Here is a 12,656-nt window from a genome sequence, read left to right as displayed (position 1 = left end):
AGCACTAACCACCTGGCTCCTCCCCAGCACCCTTACCCCAAACGCCTAAGTCTGCTCATGATTTTGACCATATCGGGGCTCCTCCTCGGGTGCAGAAGAGGGGAGGGAAGCTCAAGTTTCGTGCGTTCCAGTGTAACAGTCCCACAGTGGAATAGTTCTTATCCGGAACACCTCTAACCTAGCATATGTAAAACCAAACGCTTATCGCTTCCCCCAAACCAAATTCCCTTTCAGACTTCTCAGTTTCTGTCAGCTGTCATATCATAATCACGCTGCTCAAAACCTTAGAAGCCATTTCAGATTCTTTTCCTTTATCGAGTCAGTCAACCAATATTTCTTCTTCTTCAAAGCTGTCTATTCTTCCTCCAAATGCCCTTTGTGTCCACTGGGTATTGGCTTTCAGCATCTCTCCACTGAATTCTTATCAAGGCCTCCGCACTACCTGCCCAGCTCAGCCTGCTGCCCTATCGAGCTTTGCCACCTCCTTGACATTCAGCTTTCTAAAATGGTGACGTTCTGACGTTACTTACCCGATGTTCTGACGTTACTTACCCGACGACAAGCCTCTAAGCCCCCACCAGAGCAAAAGAAGTACCGTGGAATAATGGACTTTTCAACTGATAATGAACAGCTATCATTTGCAGAGTGAAATAGATGGGCTATTTTTTTCCTGAAAAGGTATAGATGGGCTGTTGTTGAATGCTGGAGCCTAGAAGTATCACAACTTGGAAAACTTCACCCATTTTTGGAATTCCAGTTACTCAGTGCACTTTCGAGAACAGTCTCAGTAGTATGTAGCCATCAAGAGCTCAGGCAAGATGGCTGTGAGGTGAGGGAATAGGAGATACCTCGTGGGCAGCTGGAAAGCAGGCTTGTGCCGGGCACATGGCTGGTGAATTTTGAATATTGCCCAGAAACCAGCATTTTCCCTGATGGGAAGCCCCAAATGGACAGTTTCGCCCTGCATCTCTTCAAATAGCTCGTGAACCCTAACAAAACTTCTCCATGCTGAAAACAGCCAGTCAGACTCATTCCCCTCCCCGTCCCCATCACTTCTGTCCAAAGCTAACACAGGCGACCTAACCCCCAATTCACTCATTTCTGATCAGTCTCTTTATGGTTCGAGATCCCCAGCTTTGGTGTTGACCTTTCTTTTTTTTTTTTTTTTTTTTTAAGATTTTATTTATTTATTTGACAGAGAGAAATCACAAGTAGGCAGAGAGGCAGGCAGAGAGAGAGAGAGGAGGAAGCAGGCTCCCTGCTGAGCAGAGAGCCCGATGCGGGACTCGATCCCAGGACCCTGAGATCATGACCCGAGCCGAAGGCAGCGGCTTAACCACTGAGCCACCCAGGCGCCCCTGGTGTTGACCTTTCTATCATCCTTACTCCTGTCCCACATTCCACCATATGTACACAAGCGTATCCTAGGACCCCGCTAGGACTCCTGCAAGGGATGAGAAGGGCAGACTGGCTTGACTAATCCCTCGTTTCCCTCTTCTGTCCTACAAATACGTGGTGAGGACCTACTGTCCACCACGTTGCTGTGGATTTTTGTGAAGGTAAAATTAAACATCATATGGTTCCTATCTGGAAGGGACTGACTCCAGAGGATGACTGAGGACTCTCCCTCTCTCCCGTTCTTCCCCTCGCTCACTCACACTAACAGTGCACGAGCACAGACTCATAGCAGGCTATAATATTGGGGTTCAACAACAATTGCATGTAGTCTGTTTTTCTACTGGACCTTATATTATAGGTAAGTAAGTGCTAGAATACTTTGAATCTAACAGACCTCATTAACTTTAAGCTTCTGCAGGTAGAGTCACATTCCCAGGTAATCCAGATCGCCTGGGGACTAAGCAAGGTAGAGCAGCTTGGGAGCAGAGAGAGACCAGAACAACAAATGGAAGGGCCAAAAAGGCAAGCAGAAGATCCACTTTCCTTCTCCATGCATTTTGTTGAGAGAGCCGATGTTTTGGGGGAGGTGTGCTCCAAAGGGCGCAAACTGATGGTGTGGCCTCTAATTCTCCCAGAATGTCTGTTCTTCCAGACTCCTCAACCTGTCATTGAGCCTCCTACAGGCAGTAAATACCCCAGGTGAGGGCTTCCTTCCAGGCTGCCTTGAGGAGATACTGAAGGCAAGCATCCTTGGGAGGCTGCTAACGGATTCCAAAAGCATGAAGATGACCAGCTGAGACAAAAACCATTGAAGAGCTTGCTGATTGGTGAAGGGGTCCTATTCAACCCCTTCGCATTTCCTCTGAGGCCTCCTGAGAGGTTCCTGGCCTGGAGCTGGACACGCTGCATGGGCCAGGACTTTGATCTCTGTGAACACAGTTTCAACCATAGAACAGGCAAACAGGTGACTATGAATGCTTCTTAGGGGATACCTCACACCTGTCATCTCTGTCTGAGCCTTGAACACAAGAGTAGAGGGTGGTGAAACATTGAGATATTCCTTATTTTCTCTCTCACTCAAGAGATGGGAAGGTAGAGTCTTAGTCACTGGTTTCTGACCAAAATCATTGATTCTCCTTGCATCAAGAGATGAGGTCTTTGAAGCCTCCCCTGGAATCTGGATGCACCTATGTGGTTGGTTTGGTTGGTGGTGGAAAGGATACTTGTGATTTTCAAGTTCAGGCCAGAAAAGGACATGCACCTTCTAAAAGTACCTGGTTCTGATGGGACACTTATATTGACAAAAGCCAGTGCCCATGCAAGTCCAAGTGACCGGCAGCCAGTACTCTGCAGGTGCTACGTCAAAGGACCTCAGTGATCATTCCCAGCTGAGTCCCACTTGCCAGTCATCCCAGCCAAACACCAGATATGTGAGATGTTCTGGTTCCTCCAGACCAGCCCTTTTGCCAGCAAGAACCACTCATGGACCTTGGCAAGTGCCAGGAGGAACAAAAGAATCACTTAGATGAGCCCTGCCTGACTTTCTGAACTATAGAATCCAGAAGATATAATAAAATTCATGCTGTATTAAGCTTCTGTGTTTGGGGATAATTGGCTACTCAGCCATGGTAACCAAAGCAGAAGTGTATGCAGTGGGAATCAGTGCAAAAAGCCCTGATAAGGGTGTCCTTGGGGTGGAGAGGAATGGTTTTTTGTAAGTTGGTGTTGCTGAGTACAGTGATGTCTACCTCCGGCTTCACGTGGCATTCCCCCTTACATGCACGTCTATGTCCAAATTTTTCCTTTCTGTAAGGACACTGGGCATATTGAATTGGGACCCATCCTAGGCACCTCGTCTTAACTAAGAACATCTGCAATAACTTTATTTCCAAATAAAGTCATGTTCTGAGGTACAAGGTGGTAGAACTTCAGCATAAGAATTTAGGGGGTAGGTACACAATTCAACCCACAACATGACTTGTGTAACCTTTACTCTTACGGAAAGTAATAATACCTCTACTAGCACTCCAAAGAGATGTTCCGAGAGTGAAATAAAGCAGGTTAACTGGAAGGACTGTGTGTTAGGTATCAATGCCTCAGCCCTCCTGCTCCTGTCCTGAGCAAGGCAGTTTGTGAGGTGTGCAGTATGGTGTCCCACACGCTGGGGGCTCAGCTGCTGTGCCTGTGTAAGGGTGTGGGCTGGATGGGAGTCTCGGTGGCATTTTGTGAGGGGATTTTTTTGGCTGGTGTTTCTGTGTTGTGTGGGCTGGAGCGCGTTTGGGTTATTTTCACTTCCTACGTTAGCAAAGGCAGGTGCATAATTATGGAGAACTTCACCCCTCCTTGTCTGCATAGGGGGTTTGTTTGTGGTCAAATTATTATGATTAAAAGCAGTGTACCGAACACAAGGGGGCACAAAGTAGCCAAGAATTCAACCTAGGCTACTTGTCTTGCCCTGTTCCACTCGGGCTTAGCAAGTTATGATGAGAAAGGAGCAGTCACTTATCCATGGAGGTCATGAGGCAGGGGTCTCAGTATCTAGGAGACAAAGATGCTTGCCAAAATTCATCACCTATAGCCTTTTCCTTCTCCCCCCCCCCAACGCCACCCACACCCAACAGACACTTGACCCCATGGCTCAGAGAGCCCCAGAAGCAGATGCACACATCTGCACTGTGTCCATGGCTACCATGGACATGAAATGCCTTGGGAAGCCCTCTCAGAGGGGCCTGAGTTTACAGAAAGGGCCCAGTTTTCCAGAAAATAGAGATAGCTGTGACTTAACTTAACATTTCACAGAAACCAAGTGGATTCTGAACCATGCCCACGGATAGCCTGAATAGAGGTCAGGGCTGTGTTGAAACTCTGGGCACATTTCCACTTAAGCATTTGCACTTCTACGTCTCAAAGCCAAATCTGAGTACAGGAACAAGCCCAGCCCTAGTGAGGGCACCTGGAGTGTCCTGAGATGGAGATTTTACCAGCAAACATGTCAGAACTCTGTACCGTGGGACAGGATTCTCCCTGGACTCATTGGGATTAGTGGAGGATTAGAAGACTGGAACCAAAGCTCATGGAGAAGAAGACATTTCAAGGAATAATGCATTGGGAGACTTGTCTGGGGCAACTATCTCAAAGCCTACTGAAGGTAAGACCCATGACCGTCCTTCCAAGAAATTCTTCTCACTAGTGAGAAGAAAATTTACTTTTCATTTGGAGACTACATACTTCATTCAACCCCCCACCCCATAGTAATGGGCATCCTCCTATAACATTATCCTGCCTTGCCTCATGACCTTTCTATTCTCCTCTATGATCATGCCCTCTCTATTTACATGAGGGACAGAAGATCCCTGCCATAGGAGATAGGTTTATCAAAGTATGTTGTGAGGTCAGCCTACATCATGATTACCTTTTTAAGTGGGGAAGCACATCAAAAGACAGAGTTCTCAGCTCTATCTTAAACCCATGGAAACAGAGGTGGTAGTCTGTTTAGGTCCTTGGTACTCAAAGGATGGTCCAGGGACCAGCAACACCAATAGCATCTGGAGGCTTCCTGGAAAGTCAGACTCGTCAGACAAACTCAGGATCAATTAAATCAGTGACTCCATGTTGCCAAGACCCACCAGGTGCCTCACAGACATATTTATGCACATTAACGCTCAAAGGTCTATTAATTGATCTGACCCTCATACCAAGTTGGGTTTCCCACCGGCCTTTTGGTATTAGTAGCAGGACAATGACTAAAAAAGAAATACTTTTTAGCCGGCTGCCCTTAATTTCCATCTTCACCTCATTTTATCTGGGTAAAAATGACAGAGACCTCAATAAAGCTCCTCGAGCCCCTGAATGGTCAGCATCATCTCTCTTCTCTCTCTATCCTGGAATTGCCTTTGGACTTCACATTTCCTGACTTTCGAAGCACAACACACCTTTTATTAAAGCACGAGTGGAATTGCTGCCTAGAACAAGAGACCCAGCTTCATCAACTAGCATCCTATCCAGCACTTTCTTTTTTTAAAAAAAAGATTTTATTTATTTATTTGACAGAGAGAGATCACAAGTAGGCAGAGAGGCAGGCAGAGAGAGAGGAGGAAGCAGGCTCTCTGCTGGGAAGAGGATGAGAGAAAGTTACTCTCTGCTGGGCAGAGAGCCTGATCTGGGGCTCGATCCCAGGACCCTGGGATCATAAACCTGAGCTGAAGGCAGAGGCTTTAACCCACTGAGCCACCCAGGCTCCCCCCAGCACCTTCTTTTGAATGCAGTCAATCTTATTTCTTGGCTTCTCATGCTAATCTCCCACTGCAACACTTACCTATGAATAGAATATCTGTGAAATGATAAAAGAGAAACTGATGATTACCTCCAGGGAGAGGAAGTGGGTGGCTTTGGAAACAGGATGGACAGTATCTCCCTGTATTCCCATTTGTAACTGGGTATGAAGTTTCACAACGGAAAAAAAAAAATAGATTTAAAGTAAACATGAAATTCAAAAATCATCCTATGCAAAGGCTACCTTGTTGTGAATGTTCCTAGTGGTAAACCAGCGGTGCCCAGATGTCATTCAGCCAAATGTTTACGTGTCGATTAGCAGATGCATTCTGAGAGGAGAAAAGAAATTGGAAGATGGTGGAAGAGGCATCACGGAGAAAAGAAGAAGTGAAACCTATCTCAGCACAAAGAATTAACCTGGAAAAAAGCTAGAGGTTTAGGGAAAATGAAATATGTGCGATGTTCCTTTCTTCTTGCCTCAGTTAACCTGTGTTCGCCTCCTCCTAAAATCTGCGCACAGGAGCAAAAATGTTCGGAGTCACCGGAAACTCATCTTCCTTGGGTGAATTCCCAAACGTTGCCCAAATCACTATTAGACGTTCTGGAGCTCCCTGAAGTGACCACAGGACTTCGAGTTAGAGTTTGACGGAGCTATCGGATGATAGGGGATATAGGACAGGAAGAGGATGAGAGAAAGTTACTTTCTGGACCTTCTTGGACGAGGTCCCATACTCATGACTTCATTTTGAAATGGCAGGAAAAACAAAACACATTGAAACAGGGCTTCAGTAGCAGCCCCAACTCAAACGGATGCACGGAGAGCTGCCGAAGTGTTCGAAATACTGCCAACTGGCACTTACATATGCAAATGAGTTACAAATGTGCCGGTCCAAATTTTGGGTTATGTTTGCCAGGACAGAGGGGACAGAGGGAGCATGTGTCTATTTCTAGACGGCACCTTTTTTAGAAGCGGATTTCTACATTGTCAGCTTCCCTGAAACCATTATCTCACATTTTGAATTATAAACATATCTTTAATTCCACTGCCTGATTCACATTTCAGAGAGACTATCATGTGTATCTGGAGGTTGTAATTGGTATCAAATGCTATGATGTTGAACAACACAGTTCTCACCAATAGCATCTTTTTTTTTTTTTTTTTTAAGATCATCAAGATCGGATCTGCTGGCAAATGCGTTTGCTGAAAAGTATAAATGTCAGTAGACCCAGGGTTTAATGAGGACACACGAAGAAAGACGCGCTATATTTTTATTCTCCTCCAGGAAAATCTATTATAGCGTTTCAAAAATAAGATGTCATCCTCAAAGCAGCTTTTCCCTCTTGGCTTCGCGTACATGAGTTAACCCAGGACTAACTTGCAAAACGTAGACTTGGTCTCCTCACTGCCCCACTTGCCCCCATGTGAAGCCCTGCCCAAGTCACCCATGGGACAGTTCCGCCCGGGGAAAGAACACAGTATCGACCCTCCCGAGAGCTGGGCGCTCACCTCTGCTACCAAGGTCCCCCCAGCTCTTCTTACCCTGACCTGAACCTGTCTTGCCCTTTCAGGTCTCCTGGTTCTCGACTGTTTACACGGCTCTGGGATTTGCTTCTAGCCTTAGAAAATGTGTGTCCTGGTTCTTGTATGTACACATGGCCTCTGATCTGCTTCTAGCTTTAAATCTCACCTGTGCCAGCTGCCTGACCTGGCCTGTAGACCTCTCAGTGATTCAGTGCTCTCTCAGGGCTTGAAGGAACCAACTTCTTGCATCAGCAAAGCACGCAGGTGGTGGACATCCATGCCCTGTGTCATGCCCTCGGTTTTATTCAACTTAAAATTCGTAAAAAAAAATGGGCCTGAAGCAGGACCTTCCTGCCAGTTACCATCTTCAACCCACAAACACTACAGAGACAAGAAAAGAGCAATAAAATCTGCAATAAAATCTTCAGATAAACAGACATTTAATTAAAAAAAAAAAATTACACAGACCGAGGGGCGCTTGGGTGGCTCAGCCGGGTAAGCGGCTGACTCTCAGTTTGGGCTCAGGTCATGATCTCAGGGGGATGAGGTCGAGCCCCAAGTCGGCTGGGGACTCTTTATCCCTCTGCTGCTTTCCCCCCTAAAATAATAAATAAATCTTCAAAAAATATATGCATAATGAATGTGTGCCATCCCCCCTGAGCCATGAACAAAAGTAGTTCACTTGAAGACTAGGGAAAGGGGAACCGCAGGGTCAACCTCCCGCAAATCTCCACTCAGAGCACACTTGAGAGCCAAACAGGTTCCATATTCTTCTGGTTTTTCCAGGGCAACCTGCCTCCCCAACTCGAACCCCCATTCCTTTCTTATCAAGAACTGGGCAGGGTCTGGGATTTAACCTATTCTAAGTTTATAAATAGCTTTTTACCATTTCATGGATATGGACAGAAGAATCAAGACTCCAGGAACAGAGACAGAGGACTTTATCATGGCAAAAGCAGCAGTCATGTCTTCCTGTCCTCACAAGTTCCCCAAGTGCCCGGAGTCCCACATGGTAATGCACGGGCCCCACTATAGATGGCTGGATGGACACTGGGCTGCAGCAAAGGAGAAAAACAGAGATGGAGGGATTCCCCTCTTGTAAAGTAAGGACACGCTAGCCTGCTCTTACCTCTTCCGTTGAGACAGCCCACTGCAAACACTCTGAGGAACAGAGGGCTCAGGTGCCTGGGTCAGAAGTAGTCAGGGCCTTGCCTTCTTGGCATTCTCAGCAAGAATGAGTGGGACTCTGAGGGCCCAGGTTGAGCTGCCAGACCTATCACTCTTACTCCAAACAGCCCCAAGTGTGTGGGCCTCCTGGCTCTGCCCTACAGACCCTCTGGGCCCCTGTGTCCTGCCATCGCTCAGGCTCATAGTGTCGGCCCCCCAAAAACACTGCCCCCCAAACTTCCACCCAAGGAAAGTGAGGCTTCTTCAAACATCTCTGCAGAGATCTCTTTTCCCCATGAAGCCTTCCCTGATTCCTCTGCCTCTCTCCAGAGGATGCTTCTCCTACATCTCAGAATGCACACAGTTATTTGTCATGTTCTTTCTTTTGGGGACATTATTTGCATGTGTCTGACTCTCCTCCAGACTGTGTGGCTCTGTGCCTCATGTAAGCTCATGCTCATGTTAGATAAACAAAAAGGACCTAGGGAGAGAAAAATGTTGAAATCCAAAGAAAAAAATTATAAAGATCTATTAAAGATACATCAAAAATATATTAGTTATAAAGATATATTTTTTTTAAAAAAATTTAAGGTTTTATTTATTTATTTGACAGAGAGAGAAACCACAAGTAGGCAGAGAGGCAGGCAGAGAGAGAGGGGGAAGCAGGCTCCCTGCTGAGCAGAGAACCCAACGCGGGGCTCCATCCCAGGACCCTGAGATCACGACCCGAGCCAAAGGTAGAGTCCTTAACCCACTGAGCCAGCCAGGCGCCCCTAAAATTATAAAGATATATTAAAACCAACTTCCTTTTGGGTCGTGGTTTCCAAACACTATTTTGTAATAAAAAATAAATTAAAAAAACTAGAACCTCTTAGAGAAACGACCGGTTTCAGGTGATGTCAGAAAGTAAGGAAGTGCTCAGAAAGGATGAGATCATATTGGAAGGACTCGGGAGTCAAGCCACAGAGCTCCACTTTTTGTTTATCCACTGGCCAAAACCAGAACAGTGTGAGCACCAATAACAATAATATTGTATTATAACCCAGAAACTAAAAGAAATATCCATGAACCCATACCAATATAAGTAAGTGGTTGGATAAACAAATACAAAGGAAAGAAGGAACGGCTCTTTCTTATAAGAAAATTCCAATGAATAATATAGAAGGAATGATGAACACAAAGACCCAGTATCATCTCCACAGTAATAATTGCTGTAGGTGGGAGTCCTCCATGAACTAATACTAGTGTGCAAACATTTAAAGAGGAACAGAGTTCTGGAAAATTCTCCAAGTATCTTCCCCAAAGCATTTGTGGCATACATAGGGAAAATAATGATTTAAGGTAGAGAAACTGAACAGATACCACCTCACCTATGTGACCAATGGTACCATCACCAGTAGTAAGACATAGTGACTTCATGTACCCTTGATAGGATAGACTGAGAAAGGTCTGTCACCTCTGCCATATTCTTCCCCAAAATATGTGATTTAAATCTATTCACAGGAACAAATCAGACAAACTCAAATTGAAAGACTCTACAAAATACTTGATCAGTTCTCTTGAAAAAAGTCAATTATGAAAAACAAAACAAAACAAAAAGATTGAGGAATGGTCACAGATCAGATAAAATGAAGGAGACATGAGAACTAAACATAATAGGGTCTTTTGGATTAGATCCTGGAGTGGCAAGGGAGGGTAGTGCTATACTGATATTACTATCTTGGGCTGGATTATTGTGTCACGATTGTATAGAATGTCAGCATTAGGGACACCTGAAAGAAAGGTATACAGGAAGTCTCTATAAGGTATTTGAAACTCCTTTTTAAGTCTAAAATTATGTCAAAGTTTAAAAAAAAGTTTTAGAAAAACAAATAGAATTCAAGGAAAATAGCAAGCACTTTACATAAATATGAACTCCCTCATTTATAAAAATTATTTATAATAATTAATGTATTATATAAATTTATTAAAATTTATTGAATTTATTAAAATAAGTTTATTATTAAATGAATAATAAATATATATAATATAAAGGGATTTATAGAAATCCCTAATAAGAAGTTACCTCTATTGTACCATTTTATACTTGATACTACTGAGGCATAACTGATCTAAAGAGACCCAGCTCCTAAGTAGCAAGGCAAGCGTGGAAACTCAGGCCCCAGAGTCTGTGGGCTCAGTCATGTTACCTTAATGGGCAAGGCCGCTGTGGTTCTTAGAAATATTATTTTGCTTTTTCCTTAGTGCTCCAGACTCCAAAGTAGATGCTATCAATAACTGAGAACCTACACTGTTCTGAGCGCAAATTAAATCTCCACAAGCAGTTCCGACACTAGGAATTTCATTTCCATTTTACTAAAGATGAAGAAACTAAAGCCCAGAGAGGTATGCCAGATACTGTTTTTTGATAGAACAGCCTTTGCTTTTCTAAATTCCCCCAGTAGCCAGGTTCACAGAGTAAAAACTTAATTTCCCAGCATCCTGGGCTGACAGGTCCCCCATTGAACTCTATGCAGAGAGGCCTTTGTGCAGGGTCTGAAGATGTCCTCCTGCTGCCACCCAAGCCAAGACATATGCTTCAGGCCGCAGGTGGGATCTGCCTGTGGCTTCCAGGTGCCCCCCACCGGCTCAGAGGTGCAGCTGGAGTCAGCTTCCCTACATACAACCCCTGTGTTTCTAGACTTCCTGATATTTGTTTTCCCAGCCTCTAATTCCCTGCATGAAACCTTTTTGAAATACCTAAGTTGGCTTTTGTTTTCCTGACCAAACACTGATTAAGAATTTAAATGACTTTCTCCAAATCACACAGCTGGTTAAGTGGCAAGGCTGGCTCTATTAATCTGCTCTTGTAACATATATTTATGGAATACCTAAACTTTTCCTGTTCTACACTTGGAATAGAGCCCTTTTTTTGGCCCCCAGACCGTTGGGTTGGGAGTCTGAAAACCTTCCTAGTTTTCCATGTCCCTGTTCGTCTTAACCCTCTGTGGATTCCTGCTTCTAACCAGATGAGTATTTCCCAAGGGAGGGTGCTAATTTCCATTCACCTGTGAGCATTACCATGGCTGAAACCCACCTACCTTGTTTGACTCTTTCCATCACTCTGGACTGAGTTCATGTTGCTACTCACCCTCTCTTTGGGACATTGTGTTCTTCTGCTCCCCTCCTCCAGAAGAGTATTAGAAGCAATCATACCTGAATTCCTGCCTATTTCCTTTTGCTACTGATGACGTTCCAACACCCAACATTGCCAAAGCCAAGTTGATGATGACAGGCAGCTAACACCTCATACAGAGGAACTTCGTAAGCTTTGCAAACTGTGAAGTGCTAATAAAAATTAGTTCTTTTCTTTTATGGTATCAGTCCCAGTCCAATTCATTCACCAGAATCCTGGCTCAGAAAATGTAATTTAAAAGGAAATATTGACTTATTAATTAGTGTTAGGAAAGCATCAACCACGAGCTCTGAGTATTAATAGGCATGGGTCTGTCGTGATTCTAATTAAGCAATACCAATATTGCAGATTTCTGGTTGATTGTGCCAAATTCGACATAAGCAGGCATTTCTGGCTAAGGCTACTAATATCCAGTTAATGTAAATGTTAGCCAGGCTTCTTCTTCAACAAGCACAACTTTAGACTGAATTTGGTTATTTTAGAGCTACGTGGAAAAAAAAAAAAGTGAAGGCAGGAGAGAGGATGCAGAGTTAGAAAGAAGCACGAATTCACAGCCAGGACTCTTCCTGTTGTTCCCTGAACTGCTGTCCCCAGCCACGACAGAGTTTGGTGATGTCCGAAGGAAAATAGGCAGGATGGGGCCACAGCAAGACGGACGAGCACACACGCCCCAACTGAAGGGAGTAGCGTCTGCTAAGCTCCAGGCAGAAGTGACCAGGCAGAAAGGTGGGTCCAGCATGACCAGACTCCCCAATTTTTCCAGAGAAGTTAGAGTGGCAAATCTATAGGTATAGATTATATATACATAAAATTTCGCTCTTTCAAAATGCTGACAATAAAACACATTTCATGAAAACAGAACTGGGCCTGTGACCTCTGATGTTATGACTATTCTGAGGTTTGAGACACCTATATTTAAAAGAAGAGGACCTTTAAGGAACCAACGATCCTTTCCTCGGCCTCTATTTGCCAAGCTCTACATTCGCATCAGGATACGAGTTATCTCCTTTATCGAAGAAGGAGGTAATTGAGAATTGAGGTGGAGAAACAAAAAAGAGAAGAAAGGGAAGAAGAAATTTCTTTGATGCCCCCTTTGTTAACACCAGGAGTATCAGCCTATGG

This window comes from Mustela erminea, chromosome 13, assembly GCF_009829155.1.
Source record: "Mustela erminea isolate mMusErm1 chromosome 13, mMusErm1.Pri, whole genome shotgun sequence".
Classification (NCBI taxonomy): domain Eukaryota; kingdom Metazoa; phylum Chordata; class Mammalia; order Carnivora; family Mustelidae; genus Mustela; species Mustela erminea.
The sequence above is the reverse complement of the archived record's forward strand: the minus strand, read 5'-3'. Positions refer to the sequence as shown.